Source organism: Manacus vitellinus, unplaced genomic scaffold (assembly GCF_001715985.3).
Source record: "Manacus vitellinus isolate BGI_N305 unplaced genomic scaffold, ASM171598v3 scaffold_45_pilon, whole genome shotgun sequence".
In the NCBI taxonomy this organism is placed as follows: domain Eukaryota; kingdom Metazoa; phylum Chordata; class Aves; order Passeriformes; family Pipridae; genus Manacus; species Manacus vitellinus.
Window position 1 is genome coordinate 4,878,040 of NW_021940571.1, and position 21,071 is coordinate 4,899,110.

Here is a 21,071-nt window from a genome sequence, read left to right on the forward strand (position 1 = left end):
GCATCTTATACCACTTCACTTGATCCTCCTGCTGATGGAGAGCCAGTGTTTTACCATGATTATTGTTGCATTACTTCTGTAAATCAGAAGATGACTCCTTTGGAGGAGTTTGGAGAGCTGGAGGCAGCTCTCAGACCTCGCTCCTTCACACACTCAGCAGTGAGTGCTTCTGCTGAAGTCCCTGTGCTGGGGCCATGGAGTTGAGCAGCCAGGATGGCTCTGCCCCTCTGGCCACCACCCTGACTCCCACAACACTGCACACACCATCTCGCTGGCAACGCAGGGGTAGGGAGGCTGGAGGAAAGAGGATCTTTGTGTTGTGGCCTATTGGATGGATCTCAACAGGAAAAAATGGGGTTGTATGAGTAATGAAAGTTTTGAGACGCCATAAGCTGGAAAACCCCCCCCAGACACTCTGTGGCACTGCACAAAACAGGAAGCAGAACACAGGCTGGGGCAGATCCTACCCCCCAACACAAGGCACATGAGAAAGGTTTTATTTTTCCTTCAGAAAATCCATCAGGAAGCATAAAGTTAGTTTCAAAAATGTAATTTTACTCTTTAACCAGCACATATGCAAAAAGGCTCTGTGCTACCTTCCCAGAGTGTAGACCAAACTAAAAGCTGCCATCAGTCCCAGTTCCCCAGATCAATCCCAGTTTGCTCAATCTCTCCACTAAAACCAGTAGCATAATTCTCTATTCCTCTTTTTTTCCCCCAACTTCCAGTCATTTTGCACAGTTCAAGTAAAACATGTGAAACCAGGCTTTGCCATAGGGTAAAAACTGAAAAAGGAAGGACAAGTGAAAAATCCACAAGACAATTAAAGAAAGACCAAACCTGAAGTACAAAACCCCATCAGAGTCCAGCCAATTGTTTCTGTTTATACTCACCAGCACAGGAGCTGCACAGCCCTCAGAAGAGCACGGCTGGGGGTATATTCCCACCTTCTTTTAATTCTATCCATAAATCTGGGAAGAGCAGAGTATTACAAATCTCAGCATGCTCAGCAGATAGAAATATCCAAGTGTACAGCACGGGATGAGTCGCTTTCACCTGGAAGTTGTGAAGGCAGTACCTGGACACAAGTGTTTACCTGAGCTGGGATCAGCGTGTGGAGCAGGACAGTGTTTACCAGCGTGTGCACAATGCCCATTTGCCCATCTAAGACATCAGGTACTCCTGAAACAGAGGAAAATGTTAAAGAAAAAAGCACTGAAAATTTTTGCATTTCACCCCGTTTTTACAATCCCTTCGCCGGCCATCGGTGTTCCACTATTAGAGTTCTGAAAATGGTTAACAAAAACATAAAGAACACTCACAGACAGAGCAGCCAGCAGCACACAGCCTCAGAAGTGTCAGTCTTTATTAAACCTTCAAATGAGTGGCCCTGAAGTGCCAAATTCCTGTTTTACCCTCTGTCACACTTACTGAGGGAACGTAAACCGGACCCAGAACCGGTTCTTCAGCAATTTAATTGTAAGTATCACGTTCAGCAGCTGGTAACACACACCCAGAGATGGGCCACTTAGGTTTTACTTTATTTTTTTTCACTGTCTTTAGTTTTTAACTTTCTGCCCGTCCATAATGGATACCTAGTTACCCAATTATCTCAGCAAAGTCGGAGGAAGGTTGTTGCTGGGAGTTTTCTGGCTCTCCCACATGTAGCTGGATGACATGAATGAGAAGAGTTTGGTTCTCATCTGCTCCACAGCTCTTGGTTTCCAGCTCAGGACACCGGAGTTTTCTGCACTCATAAAAGGGCTGGCATTTATTTAGGGTCCCAGCACCTTTCCTGGCATCTCTCCAGACAGGTCCTTATGCAAATGACCAGCATTTACTTGGAATTTGCATTAATGTGTAACTGAAAAGCTGCTTCAGAGGACACCTGTTTCCAAATCTTTAGGTTCTCCCCATAACCAAACATCTCCAGGATAGCTTTCGGGAGTGGAGGCTGTAGCTGGGTGTGATTCAGAGCTGCACCTCATTGTTTAGTATTGACTTACTTAACCAAGGACTGCCTTGAGCAAACTGCCCATCCCAGATCCAAACACCCTTATCTCCTGGCAGCTGCTGTTCCTCCTGCATTTAAAGTAAAACTATGCTTTGGAGTCAGGCGTGGAGTTAAGCTGACGAGGCAGAGGATGACTTCACATCACTTTCTCCTGCTGTTCGTGAAATTCCCAAAATTAAATCTCAAGACAACAAGTACCCCACCAATCCAGCCCTGGCAAACTCCTGCTCCAATCAGCTGGCACTCACCTGGATCTGAAATGAAGTCCCCAGGAATGATGTGACAGGCTGTCCGTGGGCTTTAATATGTGGGACCCAGCCAGCAGCGTGAAATCCCAGCACTGTGCCGTGGATGCAGCAGTTCTGGAGCCCTTCAGAGAGGACCTCTGAGGCAGCACCTCTGCTCTGGGAGGCAGATACCCCAAAAGTGGGTGAAGTGAAGAGATAAATGGGTGAAGTTACACCAGCAGCAGCGCAGGATCGCCCAGCACGGCTCCAGCTCTGAGTCGCTTCCTCCTTCCGTCACTTTAGAGTTACACGGAAGGACCCAATAGCCAGCAGCTCATGGCCTTTTTTTTTTTCTTCTGTTTTAATAAGTAGTTCAATATTTAAGGTAGGAAGAATTGACTTCTTAGAGCAGTGGGAAAAAAATTCTTGCATCTAACCTTATTACGTGGAAAGGAAAAATCTGCAGTTTTCAGAAAACCAGGCTAAACTAGGGCTCTGGCCAGCCACTCTTCATTGTTTTTAACTGATCTGTGCTATGAGGGTATCCACATTGCTTTAAAAGTGGGTGAATAGAGGCAGGGAAGTCAGAGGTTGCATAGTGAAGGCAGAGGAGAAGGTGCTCCAGGATTGGAAGTGCTGGTTCAGAACACCACACAGCGTGCTCGTCCGGTATGAAACCACTGGGCTATTTCAAATTTGCTAAAATATCTTGACAGGGTGGTTCTGCTTTTCTTCTGCTGCCTCTGGTGCCTGTCTGGTCCCAGGGGAGCCATGTGCTCATGCACACAGCATCATGCTCCCACAGGGACACAGCTGGGCCCAGGAGGCTTTCTAAGAACTAACTAGGGAGGGAGCACACTCCTTCCCCACAGTCACCAAGCACTATAGTTGTGGCATATTCAGGTGTCCAAATATTGGCATATTTAGGCGTCCAAATCCAAATTTTTGTGCACACAGGTGGCAAGTGGGGATATTTCTTATAAACTCTTCAGAAGTACTTCAATCAAGGTTTTTGCAAGGTCATCTCATTTTTACTCTGAATCACTTTTCTGTCTTCTAATTCCTGACACTGCCGCTTTTGTCAGGCTGAACCCACAGAGCAAAGCTCTCCTGAAGCTCCATTAAGGATGAAAAGGGATGCAGAGGTTTCCTGGGAGAGATCCAAGTGAAAAAACCTCCAGAATAGTGGAGAAAAAAAAACATGCAAGGGTTAGGTTTATCGTATTTAGGCTATTATTTACATTAGTGATAGCAGTTGTTTGAAGGTCAGTATTTATTTCAACAAACTACTGCTATCAGTGAGCAGCTGAGTCATCCTGCCTTGTGCACAGGGGCAAAAGTGTGCTACTTGTGAAACACCAGCCTGACTTTTTCCCGTTTCCACCCCAAGTGCCACTGCATTTTTAAAGCACTGAACACATGATGCTGCTCATTACCCAACTCCTTTGGCTTGCTGGAAACCCAGCCTAACCTCTCTGCACTGCAAACACCAGCCTCGCACCTTTAAGCTGCCGATGACATACTCCACTGATTGCTGGGAGGCTCCTCGTGACTCCAGACAAAGTCATGAGTTTTCAGTGGTTTGACAGGCAGACTTTAGAAGGATGTTGTAAAAGGAACACCTTTGCATTCTGATTGCAAAAACCAAGGATCCCTTCAGGAGATTACAGCTCCCCCCCCAAACAGATTTGCAGCCCCACTATTAATGACTGAGACACTTTAGTGACTGAGACAGCCCTCGCACAGCAATAGTCTGGGCAAAAGCTGGTTTTAATTAGGAGCACCAAGACTCGTTAAGTGACCAAGTATGGTACTGAGTCACGTCACATGAAACGGCACGGAGATTGCTTAGGGCCATTGAGTTCAGTCCTTCCTTTAAAAATCTTTCCTAAGACTGTTCCCCTGGGAGGAGGAAGCCAGCAGGGCATTTGGCATCACCATTCAAGCAGGAGCCACAAACGTGTCTGATCAGAGGCTACAGAAGAGGATTTCGTGGACTCTTAAGAGCAGACAGGCTGAAATATTACTTCGGTGGAGACACACGGCTGGGAAGGGCATTTCTAACATTCTCAAGCAGTCCCTAAAACACTTAATTTAACACCAGCCAGCCCTTTAAACACCCTTGGGATGCTGTAATTATGTGAAAGTTGAAGCAGTGCCTTCAGGCTCTGACCTTAGATGCTCTCCCCCTGACTCTGCACAGAGCTGTGACCGGAGTTGTGCTGAGACAGATGCGGAGTGGCAGCAGCAGGACCTGCCTTGTCCCCAGAGTGCTCCCCTCCTGCCCAGACACCCGTGCTGGACAGTTTGCTCCAGGAAAGCTTGTCCCTTCCACAGTTAGAGCGGGAGGAAGCCTTTTGAAAGAAGCAACACACCCAGAGAGCCTGGGTTCCCGGTTGGGGGGGGAGATAAGATGCCTTCTGGGAATTGTAGTCCCAGGAAACACGAATTTGCAGCCTTCCTCAAAAGGTGAGCCAGGAAAGCTGGCAGCCTGCGACTGTTTCCATAGCTCCAGTGCAAGGGAAAATGCGTTGAAATTGAGGGAAATATTTACAGGCAACTCTGCTTGGAAATCAGCAAGCTCCAGTAGGAAAACTTGAATGTGTTTAGGAGAGTTAGACACCGAGGAAGAAACTCTTTCTGTCTTTATGAGAATTGGAAAAGGGTGGTATTTCTTGGAGTCTGCAGTCCAAGGGAAACTATCCCTGGGGTTCCCCAGGAGGTTTGAAGGCTCCTTGAGGAGAGAGTGTTGGCTGGCCAGAGAGCCAGGCACAGCTAAGCCCTCGTGGCTTAATGGGCATGAAAATACTGTGCCAGAGCTGAAGAAATGGAGATGGAGGGTTTGGACGCCAATGTCCACCAGCCTGGCAGAGGAGAAGAGCTCCTCTGCCTGCTGCCTTTGCCTGGGGATGAGGTGTCAGGGCAAGACAGGCTGCAGAGCAGTAAACAGAAACTACAGATACGGCTGAAAGAACTGGTTGGTACAAATATAGAATTACTGACAGAAAGTGTGCAGCGGTTGTTTGTGGTTTCCATAAGTCACCGCAGTGTTTTAACACTGAAAGAGGCAGAGGAAGTGTTTCTAAGGACGACTGTGAAGAACTGAACCCAGCACAGGCACCAGGCTGGTAAATCAGAGAGCGGATGATACATTTGCCCACAGCTTCAAACACTATTATTGGGAAAGTCATTTATATTCTTATTCTGGAAAAGACTATTATGTCCTTGTTTGTGAGAAGAAATGCTGTCCTCTGGCTATGCAAAATTCAGTACAGCAAGTTCTGTGGAAAGTCTGATTGCATTATCTGAAAGTCCTGGAGCCCACTGGGAGAATCACCACCTTCCATCACCCTGCTCAAACCCACCTGCACAGCCACCAGCCCTGCACAGCCTCACCCTTGGGGCCAGGCCTGGCTTTGGCTCTGTGTTACATAGGTCCCAGCAGCCCAGGCCCTTGCTGGAAAATCATATTTATGTACAAGCAACTCAGTTGTCAAAGTCTTGGTTTCATTGCTGACGTTGCCTCGCATGTGGCTGGTGCAGCACGTCCTCTGCAGCCTCTCAGTGCTGGGTTGGAGGGTTTGGAAGAGAAACTGCCAATTCTTATCCTGCTCTGCTGGTTTGGGGAAGTGCACTCACCAACTGAACACTAAATAATTGGAAATAATAACCAGTGAAGACATTTATGAGCTGAGTGGGGCCCTAGGACAATAAGGGATGGTTGATGGCAGTTCATTCATTACCATCTGCACATACTGGCAGTAAAGCTGACACCAGCAGTCAGAACCACAGCCTTACAAAGACCTCTTAACATTATTTTCCACTTTTACAAATTTAATTAGCTCTTTTCCCCTTCAAGCAGCAAAATACAAAAGTATTTTTTTTCAGGTAATATAGCAAATTTCTAGTTAAAGAAATGGACAGAACATAAAGTAGAAAAAAGCTAAATTAAAACTGTTATTCCCATTTTCTACATGGACATTTTGGCAGTAGCTTCTTCTCTGAAAAGAACAGTCTTTATGTTCAGTGCCATAAGTCATGGGCTTCCAAAGCAGAATGCTGAATGATGGATTCTCAAAAGATGGAGTTTAATCTGATTTCCTATGTCTTTCTCTGGATCTACTAGGCTGGCGTAAGTTTAGATGGTAACAGTCATATTTTCTGTTTCTTGAATAAGCTGTGGTGATCTCTGGTTCTCCTTCCCCACAACTGGCAGTTTCACAGGGCTCTTGCTGTTTTGGGAGGGGGACATTTTGTGTTGTAGGGGAGCACTGAACAGAACTGTAGGGAAAGGGTCAGAGTAAGATAACACCTCATAGCCCAGCAGCACCCCCAGATTGAACCATCCCTTTTCTTTCTCCAGAAATCGGAGCTGACTCTGGTCCAGCTGCTGGTGAAATGATGACTTTGGGATGATTGTAGCCAACCTCAGGGTGTTCCCAGGTAACAAACCATGCTGAGGCACATGTGTGCTGCTGGAGCTTCCTGTTCAAGGCCTGGGTTGGGCCATCAGAATCATGTTGGTGTGTTGATCCCTGCAGGAATATAATCTTTGTGTCGCTAATGCAGCCCCAGAGTCTGGTTTCCAGAACAACCTGGTAACGGAGCTATTCTTTTTGTTAATCACACTGTCCAAATAGAACCTTATGGACCTGAGTTTCTGCTGCTAGAAAGAGAAAGTTAATCATACCAGCATACAAATGGCAAGATTGAGTATTGTACCAGCAGCTCAGCCTGTCTTTCCCAGAAAGAAAATGATTCACGTATCCCATGACACATTCCCATCACGTAGTTTTCCTGGGGTCTTGAATTTCCCAACACTGTGATGTCTGACCCCGATTTGTGGTGAATAAAGTTACATTAACTGACCAGTTATTCAGTATATCATCTTTGGGTTAGCATTAATACCTTTCCCATTCAGTGGTGTAATATTTTATGTGTAAAATCCACCTGAGGCCATATTTCTGAGCCTTAGTAAATCCTTACTAGGATTTGAGAAAACCAGCATTTGAGGAGAAGGTGCCTCCTGCACTCAGCTGCTGGTGGAAAGAGGCTGATGATGAATCACCCTCTGATCCTCAAGCTTGAATTACCTCCTCTCCAAACCAGCTCTTCACTACCATGTCCAGAAGGTGCTGAGCAAGAGTTGTCATCCAACAGAGATGCTCCTCAGGTGAGCTGGTGGCTCTGTGCAGCTCTGCTGCAGGGGGTCTAAGGTGCAAGAAGACAGATAGGGCTGCTAAGGCTGCCCTCCTTACTTCTTCATCCTACAGCTTGGACTGAGGCTTGTCTTTCACAGCAACACCTCATCTGGGTTTAAGGCCTCCAAGAGATAATGTTTCCATCATCTTTGTTCAGAAACCACTCTCCCTAATTACCCTTTCATAGAATGCTAGAATGTTTTGGGTTGGGAGGGACCTCAAAGATAATCTAGTTCCAACCTTTCACCCAGGATAGTAATCTTTCACAGACAAATATTTCTACTTCAGCTTTGCCTGTGGGAATTTGTTATGACTTTCCCAGCAATACGGCAATGCATTTCTGCCATCAGATATCTTTTTCACATGTAGGGGCCTGGAAACCCTACTCATACCTGCTATCCTGATCCAGCTGCATTTGGGAATGAGTAGTTCCTGTATTGCATGCACAGTTCATTGCATGGAATTCAAGGCAAGGGGGAATGTTTAAACTGAAAGCATGGCAATGTCCCATTGGATCCCTGGATGCAAGATAGGACAAGGGGGAAGAGTTTTAAACTGAAAGAGAAGAGATATAGATTAGATGTTAGGAAAAGATTCTTTTCTGTGAGGGTGGTGAGGCCCTGGCACAGGTTGCCCAGAGAAGCTGTGGTTGCTCCATCTGTGGAAGTGTTCAAGGCCAGCTTGGATGGGGCTTGGAGCAACCTGGGCTAGTGGAAGGTGTCCCTGCCCATGGCAGAAGTGGTTGGAAATAGATGATCTTTAAGATCCCTTCCAACCCAAACCATTCCATGATAATCAGAGCAAGCAGGACCAAGCAGTGGGACACCCACCAGCAGCTCACCCCATGCTGCATCACCTGCATCCCAGGGATGCCCCAGGTTTGCATTCCAGCAGCGCAGGGATGGAGAACACATGGGCACATTTGCCTTGCACGATAAAAGAGTAACCAAAAGGCTCCAGCTCTGTCTTTTTTTGATGCAAAGGCAGCCAGAGAACTGCCCTCTCCCACGAGCCTGGTGCTCAGCCTATGAGATAATACAGACTGGCCTTTTCTTTGCAGCTGTATTGTTTTAGTGCTTGGAAAATAGCAGCAGGCTGAGCAATGAGTCATCTGTCACTAGATGGGGTTAAAGTAATTTCCGTTTTCTGTTGCCATGGGGAAATCAACGTCCTAAGATTTGTCCTTTCTCCCACTCAAACACGTGGGAGTAAAAAGCCTGAAACCCAGCAGCACTAAACATTTTTTTAATTTTTTTAAATTTTTTTTATTTTTTTTTTTGTCCCCTTATAAACAAACTTCCCTCCGTGGCCTTGCAGCTGTCAGTCTGTTCCCGGAATCATCCGGTTAACAATGTCATTCCCCTTGGATTGCAAAAAATCCAGAAACAGAGTTTAAGTAAATATTTGGCATTCATATAGGAGTTGCTTCATGTTATTACTTGTAAGAGTCTCTTTTGCTTGTAAAGTTTTACATGTACATTTGAGAGGGTTATAAACTTGCTATTATACAAATAAAACTGAAGCTTCAAAGGAAAAGTAAATTAAAGTAGCAGCTCCCCCAGCCATATAGTGTCAGGATATAGTGTCTAACAGAAACAGGAAAGAGGAAATTGCAGTAAATACCGTTTAAAAGCCTCACTAATGTATAGCTTATATGAGTAGCAGCACAGCAACATCTAGTGTTGATCAGGAATATAGCTGGAAGTTATCACATGCTTCGTTAACAGCATTTTGATGGAATCAGGCATTTCCTGGACCACCACACCACAACCACAGCCTCAGCTCCTTCTCCCCCGTGTTCCATAACGTGTCAGTCCTTCATGCTCTGTGTCACTGCTTGTGTTAGCATTGCAGAAGTGCAGTCATCTGGGAATGCTCCCAGCCTGCCTGGATCCTGTGGAGAATTACTGGGGTTCTATTTAAGCATCAGGTCAATAGATCTACAGATTTAAATGCAATTCAGTGGCCAAAACTTATAGCATCTGAACTAAAATTAAGGAAGTGATATTTTCCTGAGAGCTGATCCCATTACCAGCTGTATCATAAACCCCAGGACCAGTTAAACACTGCTGTCAAACTGGCTCAAAGTTATTCTTTTCCCTAGAAATCAGCGTGCAAGTGTAAGGTTGCCACGTTAAGTGGTATGTCAGAGTAGGCCCTCTTTTCAGGCTCCTGTATTTCCACAAAAATGCAGGGATTACTGTATTATGCACAGTAATATAGACCATCTTTGGAAAAATTGATTGGGTGCATATTTGATCTCTCACCATATCCCACGAAGACACTTCTTTTCGTTTAAAAGACTTGAGGCTCACAGTTAAGTTCTTGCTACTTAGCTCCTCTCTAGGTGTGGATTAACATTATGGATTAGGATTAATTTAGTTTTGATTACTTAAATTTAACTAAACTAATCAACTTTAGCTTAACATTAGTTTAGTTCTTTTAGTCTAGGTTTAAGTATTTTTAATGGCTTTTTTAAACTTCCACACTTTGGTTTTTTTTTCATATAAGCAAATCCTTATATCAGGGCTCACTGCGGACTATTTAGATAAAATAATTTGTCTCCTTAGATTACAGCTCCTATTACATGGGATTTGCTTCATCTTCAGTAAAATAACGTCCTTTGGGTTTTCTCAAACAAAACAAAATTAATGACTGGCTGCTTTCCAAGTCCAGCTGTCTTGCAATACCCCGTGAACAGATTTTTTGCCACATTTAAGTTTATTACATGATCTAATTAGCATGACTGTGTAGGTGCGTGGAATGCACTGGGGGAGAGGAAAAATACAAGTGTACAAAATGCTTTTATATAATTTGCTATGGGAACGTGCTTATTACAGAGACCTGGATCACTCTCTGGATTCTTTTCAGTAGGATTTTGAGAGTGAGCAGAGAGGCAAAGAAAAAGAAAGGGCATTCAAGTCTATCACAGAAAAAAAAGGGCCAAGAGTGGAAAAGTCTGACTACCATCTGATTTTTGTGGCTTAGAAATACAATCGCAAATTTAAAAGGTATTAATTCTATACTCACATTTGCTGCTTTTGTCTCCAGACAAAACAATTCAGTAAAATTCAATGCCTGACTGGAAATGAGGACTGCAAGCTTGTCAGCTACGCTGCGAGGCTCATTCAACATCAGAATGAAATACAGCTTCTAATTAATAGCAAGAAAATACAGATTGTTAACCACTCTGGCCACGAGAAAGGCATCAGGGTGTCTATTGGAAACACACAGCCAGACCAGGGATCAGAGCTCTGCCTAATGTTATTAAGACATTCACACCACCCTAACCAAGTTAAATGGAGGCTCAGTAACATGAAGCGACCAGGCTCTCTTTCTTCCTCCTGCATGCATGAAATGACATTTTAAAGTGACGTGTGATCTTTCAGAGCTGTAAAGGGGTCAGGCACCAGGCGCATCTGGCACACTGATCCTCTCATTCAGGAGCATGAAGTCATCCTCCAAGCTGCATTCCTGAGTGAAGAATGTGTAATTTTCCACGTGTCACTTTACTGACTTGCACTCTGAACGGAGGTTGATATTAATTCCATTGAAGATCAGGCTTATTTAAGAAAATTGCAAGCCTTGCTAATTGTGTTTTAATTAAACTAGAAATAAAATAGTGTTTGGTAAAGAGACCTGATGTTTTTTGAATAAACACTCTCCACGCAGCCCGCTGTGCTATGCCATAAATCAGCTCAGTGCTGGATCCCACCTGACAGGGTGAACTGAGAGTCTTCAGAGGTGTGAGTTTAATGGTAAAATTACTGCTTGTTAAATTTGCCACTCTGCTTTCCCTGCCATGTAGAGGTGATGTTGTCATCACAGCATGCCAAGGAGCCACCACCCTTCAAGCTGACTTACCCTGAAGAACAACTGTCTCCTTAGAATCTTCTTTAGGAGAATCAGGATGTGCCCTGGGGTGGTACCCAGTGCCAGCCTGGCTGGTGGCAGCATCCAGCTGGGAGAGGATGGGTCTGAAATCAGTTTGATGATTATCAGCAGTGTAATCTGGGATTGCAGATGATAAAGTACACAATTGCTTTGGCTCTTGCAATCAAAATATTTGCTGTGGTGGATAGGAGAAACAGGGCTCCAGCGATGGGGGGTGCTCAGCCCGAATCTCTGTGAAATCAAAGGCCTGTCCCTCATCGTGCCCAGGAACAGATCCTCAGAGCAACTTCCCACCTCCCACTGATTCCCAAAGCTCTCAGAGCCCTTATCTTTCATGTTTGGGGCAAGCAAACACACCAACAGCATGAAGTGTATGATTCACTTGATTTCAAACTACCGGCTAGAGCCTATTCCCTCTAAATCCCTTGTTACACACCTGTTACACCAACAGTGACTGCCCCTGGGGAGAAGGTCCTGCACGGGACGACGTGTCCGTGTCCTGCAGAGGCTGGATTCACACTGGCTGGGATGAGCAGGTCAGGGTTGGAAACAACCACCCCAACTGCTGTCAGCAAGCCCTGGCTCTCTCTGCGCCGGGAAGAGGCCTGTCCTCTTGGGAAGGAGTAATTCAGAAATCACAGGATGGGCTTTCTATAGCTGAAAGGGAAGGGCAGTGAGTTTGGAAAAAAAAATCATATTCCTAGGGGTGAAGAAGTCTTATTTGCCACAGTGTAATACCTTCTGTTTCTGTAGGAACATCCGAAGATAAACAGAATAGTGGTTGTGGTGCCAGGTAAACAGCTCTCCATGCCATGGCTACAGTCTCTAAGGAGCTGCTGTTTATTATGAACCATTTCTGCCTTGGCTTTAGTGACAAACTCTCCTTGCAAATCCAGCAGGGAGAGGCTCACAATGAAGGGAAGAGCTTGTATGGAGTTGCCAGAGGGATACTTATTACCTTTGGGATTATAAGATTTTTTGTTTTCCTGGAATTTTTGCCTCCCTCCCCTGTTTTTTTCTTATAAGTCCTGGTCCCTTGGATGGAGTTTTTGTCTCACCGGTCCCATTTGGAATGGAGTTTTGTTAAGCAAAACAAAAGTGTTATCAAAGGAAAGATGTTAGTGATCCTACAGAGACATGAAAAAGTCAACTATATCTGAATTATTTATTTCCTAGTTCGTGTGAACTATCTTTAAACAGACAAATGCTCAGAATAACATGAAAGTAAAGTGAGAGGCTCCCTGGAGGTTCTTAATAATATTTAAATTTGCAGTAAATATCAGTGTATTGATTATTATCATAGCCTTCTGATTTTTAATTTCCCTTCACAGAGAAGCCTCAAACTTTCTCTTTCTGAACCTAATTTAGATTGTTAAGAGTGTAAATTAAATGTATAAGTGTAAATTAGGGTCCCCAGGGTTGTGTTGGTGTAATTGTGATAATTTTTTAGCACTTTTCCTTGGTTTATTTCCTAATTTTTTAGCATTTGCAAAGGGATGTTTTAAGTCATGCAATGAGGCAGGTATAACAAGCTTTACACAGTAAAAGCTCAGGTAGGCACATGGTGTGAAATCCTCATCCTCCTCACTGAGAGCACAATACATGCCTGGTGCCTCCTCATAAAAACTGACTGCCCAACATAAAAGCTGGTGAGGTTTTTTTGGGATGAGGTCCCATAGTTGCAAGGTTTTGGAGGTGCTGGTGGCCCTGTGGCAGCAGGTGAAACACTGAGGAAGCAGAGTCAAAGCAGGACTTGGAGGAAGGGTGCATTTCCCCCCCCTTCACCCTAATGGTTGGACAAAGGTATCTCCAGGGGAATCCTACCCTTTTTTTTCCAGTGGAAGTGGTATTTTTCTTATGATTGAGATGCAATGACTTAGCCATGGGGTTTTATATCCATGTATTCCCACAACATAGCTGGCAAACCCTGACACAGTTGTTTTTTTTCCTTTTAATCCAAAAGGAGAAAAAAAACAGTTTTTCACAGCACTGTAATTTCTGTTGTCCTTACAGCAAGGAGTTGACTGCAACACTTTATGGCTTCCCTACCCTTCCATCAACCTTGGGATGTTTACTTTTCTTCAAACGTAGCTGTTTGCAGCACAAGAAAACTGAAGATCTTTTAACGCTGCTATTTGTTTACTGAAGACATCAAAGCCTTTTTCCATGAGCCCTCTTTGAGTCACTACAGTCTGCAAACAGCCGTGCAACACCAAGGTGTGTTTTGTGCCTCACAAAATAAAACCACAGTGCACTGAAGATACAGGTATTTTTCTTATCTGGGGGTTCTAAATTTATCTCTGCTTCCTCCTTCACTCCTCAGCTTCTCAAACTGTTTGTTCCTAACCCAGAGCCCTGCAGTTCCAGCAGACCTTCCTGCTGCCTTCCAAGCTGGGTGGAGGAACACAACTGCCAACGTGTACAGTGGCTGGGAGAGCAGCTAATCTAAAACAAATATTTTGTAACATCACCTATGAGCAGACGCATTTCCCTGTTTCACTTTGATGGTCGCGATGCTAACGGGAAGCAGCACTCAATTTTTTTTGTTAGGTCCTGTCAGCTTTCAGTTCAGACCCAGACTGTGGGTGCTGGGAAACAGTGGAGGAAATGACAGATGTTGGCAGCAAATTAAATAAACATATCTGCCGAAAATAATGTCCTAAGAAATACCAGGGTGTCCTTTTTATGGATTTCCTAGATACGTTGAGGCTATTTTAAGGCAAATTGAACTCCCACTCTTTGCAGTGTAAACAGGATTATTCCTTCTCTGGAACATATGGCAGCCTAAACGTCATTATTTGTGCATCACTGGTATTTCCAGTCATACTTCAAGTATTGTCTTGCCCCAAACCTGCATTTTACCACTCAGAGTCCAGTGTCAGTCTTCAGGGAGTGTTGAGCATTGACAGCACATCACAGGAGGCGTCTCCATGGGGGACAACCTAAAGCCTGTCCAAGGAGAAGGACCTCCTGGAGCAGAGCCAACAGATCAGCTCCCTCAGGTCAGCTGTGGCATGGACAACAGGGAAGAAGAGGGGCAATGAAGGAGGAGGATGGGACAAGGACTGACCCATGTGGGGTTTTATTGCACAATGAAGCAACTCACCCCACGATGCATTGGCTGAAGATTACAGAGCAGGCAAACATCCAAGGCTTTCCAGGAATCGGGAACGGTGATGTGCAAGGTCAGTGCAGGTAAGGCAGATCTGCGTGGGCAAAGTACAGGCCATGAGAAATGCTGACTGCAGTGGTTGGGAAGGGCTGGTGTGCTGAGGGCATTTTCAGCAACATTCAACTTGCTTTCATTCACAAAGTTCATACAACTTGCTGTCATTCACCCTGTCACAGCAGGGGAAGACAAGCTGCACAACCTGATGCTCATGGCAGCTGTGGGGACCTGGTGCAAGGAGGAGACCCACGAGGGAGGGGCTGGGTGGCAAAGGATGTGCTGTTCAGCAGCATTTAACCCTGAAAACACCAAAAGGAGGTGCAAGAGGCAAGCAGTACAAACCTTTCTCCTTCCACCAGCTTTAAACCAGGTGAGCAGTGCTGGTACAACAGAGTGCAGCCAAAGAGGCTGCAGGTGTATGTGGGACAACAGTTTTGGCCACTTCCCTTGGCTTTTGGTGCTGTGGAGCTCAGGTATAGCACATGGCTTAGCGAGGCAGGGCTCAGCCTCCAAGAGATGGGGGGTAACAGGAGTAAACATTCCCCAATTCCAGGGTCCCCAGGGAGCTGGGAATAGGGACAAGGCCCCCTCAGGGACATAACCAGGCTGCTCTTCCAGTCTCAGCACTCAGGTGTCTCCTGCAGAGCACTTCCAGAGTCTCGCCTTAAGAAATAAAAACAAAATGGCAGATCCTTAAAATAAAAACACAAAGTTTTAAGCATATCCAACTTTGGGATAGAGCATAAAATTTCTTGCCAGAAAATTTAAAACAAACTGGAAACTGATCATCTACTCATTTAAACGATGTGCCTGGAGCTAAACCAGCAAGGCTGAATAATCTCTGCTCTGCTTTCATCCTCCTTCAACTTTTCCTTTGTTCCATCAGCCACATGTGTGTTAAGTGTAAATTGAAGGGCTCTTCCCTGGAAAAGCAGATTGTGTAAAGGGCTTGGCCGTCATCTTATAATTTGGCTTCAGTGTTACAATTACTCTTACTAGCACTCTTGTTTTCTTGTATTATTTATCCTGGCCAGAACCCTCTAGGATCCCCTGAAGGCTTTTTTTTTTTTTTTCTGGTGGATTTAGCCAACATCCACTCATGAATCCAGATGTTTCTGCTTTTATCCACGGGAATTTAATGGTATGGATATGCCAAGATCATAACTTGAGGCTCAGCCTCAGGACAAGTATTTTTCAAATTCCCTAAATAAAAAATGGAAAGTGCCACAAAAAAACTGGGTCTTACTGCATGTTAGCATGCCAGAATGGAAATCAAACCACAGGACACTGTCACTTAAGGTTGTGGAGCTGTGTTGATACAGTGTGCTACGTTGCACCAGAAATTACAGCCCAGATTGTGCTATTTTCTGTTCTCAGACACAGATTTTGCCTTTAGCACAAGTTCAGCTCTTCTTTCCATTCACCACCCTGAAGCCAGGAGCACAGATACATGTGGGTCCAAGATGCTTACACTGGGAAAAAAGATTCCAGCCTGCAAGGCAGAATTAGTGCTGGCGTATTCAAATGAATGAACTTGTGCTTGTGTGTGTCACAGATAACACCCCCCAGGCAAAACTGGTTCCTGAATAAGGGCAGGGATGAAACATACCCTGCCCTGATCAGGACCTGACTGAATAACACAAGGTCTGCTGTGCCTTTGGCAGCACTGGGGAAGGATAACCAACCCCAAACTCATTCCTTGTCCAGAGTGATAAAAGCAGCATGAAGCAGACATTAAAATAACCTTAAACTTCTGCACTGCCTGGAGTTTTCTTCAGGCACTCCCATTTGTGGCATCCTGAATTTCTTCCCTGCTCCCAGTTTGTCAGCATGAGAATCCCAGTGAAAGCTGGTGTGCTGTGGTGGTCAGTGCCAGCATGGTGGTGTGCATGGTGTCCTGTTGGGGATGGCCATGTCTCTACAAGTGCCCTGAGGTACTTCAGTGTCAGGACATTCAGGAGCATGGAATAGCAAATGAAGGAGATGCACAGAACAGTTTTCAGTGGCCTTTTGGCAGCCAACACTAAACATCATCTGTGAGCATGCTGTGCACAGTAAGGATGTGATATTGTGCCTGACTCCACAAAAGGTGAATTTTAGCCTTTCCTCCAGGACACTCCCAGTTGGCCTTGAGTGCATTCCAGCAGGACCATGGTCCTGACTTTACTCTGCACAGTCCAATCCCTTTTGGAGCCCCTCTCTGTGTACTGGACAGGGGAGGAACACGGAACAATTATTCCAGCCTGGTAGAGAAGAGCCCATTCTGCTCCCCGGGAGGCTCCAGCACAGCAGCCAGTTATTGCCTGCTCTAATAGCATTAGTTCTTTACCTGCAGAGATTTTGGATCAAAGGAAATTTAAATTACTCCTAAAAGCTCTTCTAAGGCTTCCCCCAGCATGGAAAAGCCTCTCAGCTGGCACAAAGGATGGAGCTGGCTCCATAGCAAAGCCCTCTGGGGCAGGGATGTGCTGAGACAAGGAGGAGGCACAAGAGCCAGGGCAGCTGAGCATCCAGCAAAGCTTTTCACCCACCTACCTCAGAGCTGAGCTCAACCAGGCCAAAATCCTGCTGAGGGCAAGGGTCGGTGGTGCCACCAGGCAGGATGACAAGTCTAGGAGTCTGTATGGTGTCACGTGCAGGTGGCAGCAAGGGAGCAACGGAGTTAACCTGGACAATGCAATTAAAGAGAAAGCACTTCTCTTGTTGATATTGTGGGTCAAATGTGCTGTGCTCACCAATGGTGCACATTAGATGTCCCACCAGCACAGTCATTCTGCCACTTCCTATCACATTTTCTGTGAGGAATTTTTTAAGCATTCAACTATGCAGTTTAAATTTTAAAGGCCACCCACTGTACTTAAATACTGTATGACAAACTGTATAAGTATACCCGTTCCAATTTATTCTTCTAGTATTCTTATTAAAATATGGTTTCAATGATTTTGTCTTACTTGTAAAAAAAATAAAAATCTGCATTTCTCTTTAATAAGTTCATGACATTCAAGCTACTAATTTCCCTTACCATCACATCCTTTTTTGGACACAGAATAAAGGAGATTAAATATATAAAAAAAGAGGGGTTTATCCAAGTTGGAAATGAAGAAATACAAAAATATTAAGCCCTTTAGTTTTAAAGGCTTTTTTTTTTTTAAATAAATAATCACTCAGCAGGTCATAAAAGTGATAAAATGCTTTTGTCTCCATTTCAGGGGGAGGCCAGTTTTGCCTCCAACATCCTGAGCATCACAGGCACCTCAGTGCAATTTTCTGCTGCCGTTGCATCTTTGCTCCTTGGCCCATCCTGCTACTGCTCGCTGGCTGGGATCACTGGGACCAGCTGCCTGGGTTGCTGTTCTGTTCCCCTTCCCCCGGGCTGACTTTCCAAACCTCTGCAAAGACTCATTGTGGTATGAGTGATACCCCCTCACCTTGAAAATACTGGACCCGTGCTTGAGTCTGGCTGTATTCTGTGCAGATTTGGGTTTTGTGATGACTTTTGCGAATCTGCTGCAATTTGGACATTTAAACTTGAGCATCAGTCACAGTTGTGAAGGTGGATTGCCAGGAGGGTGGCTGGGCAAGGACAGGCAGGTCCTGAATGCCTTCCCACAGGGATCAGTAGTGCTGCTGAAGCCATGCGGTTCGTTACATTAGATCACTTTATGAACCAGTAATTTGGCCAGTGCTGTTTTACCTAAAGGGACATACCTTTTCCATGTGTAGCCTGGGCCTCTGAATTTAAAGGTTGGGCAAAATTTTATGGAAATTATACAGTTTGCTTTTGTCATTACAGAAAGCAGAACCTGAAGATTTGCCTTTCTGTTCTTCCTCGTGGCTTGAATGCTGCTCTGCCACTAACACACAGAACTGTCAAAACCTGCACAGACCTAGATACGAGACAGACATGGAACTGATCCCAGCATAGACCTCAACAGCAAGAGAAGTGTGAAAAATAACCACCATTCAGCATGTCTTATCTCTGCCCCAGGTAGAGCCCTAGGCAGGAGCACCTCGACAGTGCAGCAGGATGAGAGGTGAGGGCAGGAGGAAAAACAGGCCTTTGGGCGACCCAGAGCAGAGCCAGAGCCCATCACCACGCTCCCAAGCAGCTCCTGCATGAGGCATAGCATCAGTTTCCAGCTCCAACATTCCTCCAGCCCCCACACCTAGTTCAGACATTCACAAATTTTGCTGTGCTGAGGGAAATCTCACCTTCTGTGCATGCTGTCCCTTGGAGTTTTTCTTTCCTTTAACCTTTATTTGGAGCCAGTCTTGAATCGCAGAAAAAATCCCGGTGTTTCCATGACAACAGCCCAGTAGTGGGCTCCTCTGGGACACCTGAAGAATCAAAACACTGCCAGTGCTTCCTCCTGCTCCAGCATCGCACCCCACGGTACCACAGCCACATCCTATCCCCTCTCCCTCCTCTTGTGCCACAAAGGGCTGCCAACTGCCTTGGGCAGAGCTCTGCCTGCAGTGGCAGCACTGGCATTTACTGACTGATAAGTTACACTGCACAAGGGGTAAACAGGCAGGTACTGGACCATGGAACCATCTTATTGAGGGAGAAAGACCAGAAGGGTCTTCAGTCTAAAGGACTGGGCAGCATTTCACAATCCCCTAATCTTATTAATAAGATTCATAATTTTCATGCCCTCCTTGGTATTTTACAGGAGATATCAAGTGATACTTTGTTACTCACAGTCCGTGTGCTCCCGACACACAGCATTTCTCCTGCCCACGTTCAGCAAAGCTCTGCAAACGCTGAACCCAATGGCCCTGTTCCAGCAGAGCATCCCTGGGACCTCACCAAGACCCAAACCATCCCCAGCTGCACCTCTCCCTAAGCAGGGCAGGGTACCAGTCCTCTGCAGAATCAGGCCCTGCTTGTCCAAGTGTTTTCTCCCCCGGGTGGCACAGCCAATACCTCGCCCAGAGACCGACTCCAGCCAAGTGCCCCATTGATCCACCACTCCTGAGGCAGCCTCAAACCCCCATCCCCTCCCTGCAGCACTCTGTCTGCCCTCAAACCAAGATTTATGAGGGTTATCCATGGATGTGGCTGCAAGAAGAGTCCAAAAGCCTTTGTTGCAACGCCACAAGCAGCACAAAAACAGCAAAATGCTCTTGGCATACCTGATCCTCACTGAAGGGATGCGAGCAGGACCCTCAAGCCCAGACGGGCAAGCTCTGAAGCAGGACCCAAGGAGGCAGCGTGGATGTGTGCCAGCCTGACAATGGGGTTTTGTTTAACAAGCACAGATTTAAGTGTGGAAATCAAATATGAAACAGTCGTGGCCAGCATTGTCTGCATTCTTGGAGTGGCACTGAACTAGCAGAAAGAAAAGAACCGAGACACTGGTCCAGACATGCTCCAGCTGTCTGCGACTACCTCTTCCCTCCTCCACTGAATGTAACTATTCAGCTTGTTTTCATTTCATTATTAGATGTTATTTTTGCAACCTGGGAAAAGAATAGAAAAATGGGGGGGGAACATCCTTCAAATGCTTTTGGGTTTATTTTTAAGAACTAGACCATTTCTTTCCTATCAGCGATAAGTACAGACTTTTAAAAGTGCACAGGGCCCACGGTATTATTAGTTAAGAATTTGTTTCTCAAATAAGGTCCTTTATCTCAGAGGCAGCAGCACTTGCATTGCTGTGGTTATTCATGTAAGTCTCACTCATTTAGTACTGAGCAACATGCAATTAAATAGCCATAGAAACACCCACAGGCTGAGCAACAGCTGCCTACAGGTAACCTTCAGCTTCGTGCACTCACTTGCCAAATGTTTCAGCTCTAGCCCTGAAAATGTGCATGTGGGAGCAGGGCAGGCTCTTTCCTCCATCACCGTGGGCACAGCACGAATCAAGATTTTAATGAGTTGGTTTAAAGGCTGATGCTGCAGATCCCTGTAACAGGAGTGCTGCTGAACCCACCGCAGGACCGGTGCTTCCCTGCTTTCCCATCCCTCCTCTGCCTTCCTCCCAAAAAGACAGCTTATCCATTTTTAATATTAAAGAGAATTCACATCCAAGATCTGATAATTTATTTTCCTGCTCTTTGCACCAGTTTTGCTTGTGGGGGACACACCAACACACACTGCCCATGCCCCAGCTGGGGACAGTCCACCCTATGAAACAGTCAATCACCAAGCAAAGGGCCAGGGTTATAAAGTTTCCCAGTGGCCCTAATGGGAATTCTCAGTTTGTGCTGGACTTCTCTGGAAAAATGTTTCCTCTCTTTGGATGCTGACACAATCCAGCACAGCACTGGTGCATCAAGGGAGAAGTGGAATTCAGGGTGTTTCTTACCATTTATCTTCCTCTTTCGGGACATATACCAACCCAGGAGCTCTTTTCATCTCAGCTTTTGCACACTCCCACAGTATTCCTGGCAGGAGAAGGTCAGGCATGTTTTAGTGTGAGAGCCGTCTCTACAAAAATTGTTTTGTAACATCCAAAGCAGGTCTGTAATTCCAAACCTGGATATTATAAGCTCCAGCAAAGATTTTTGAAGTGCACCTCCAATACTTGCTGTACATGCACCTTGCTGCTTCCTGACAA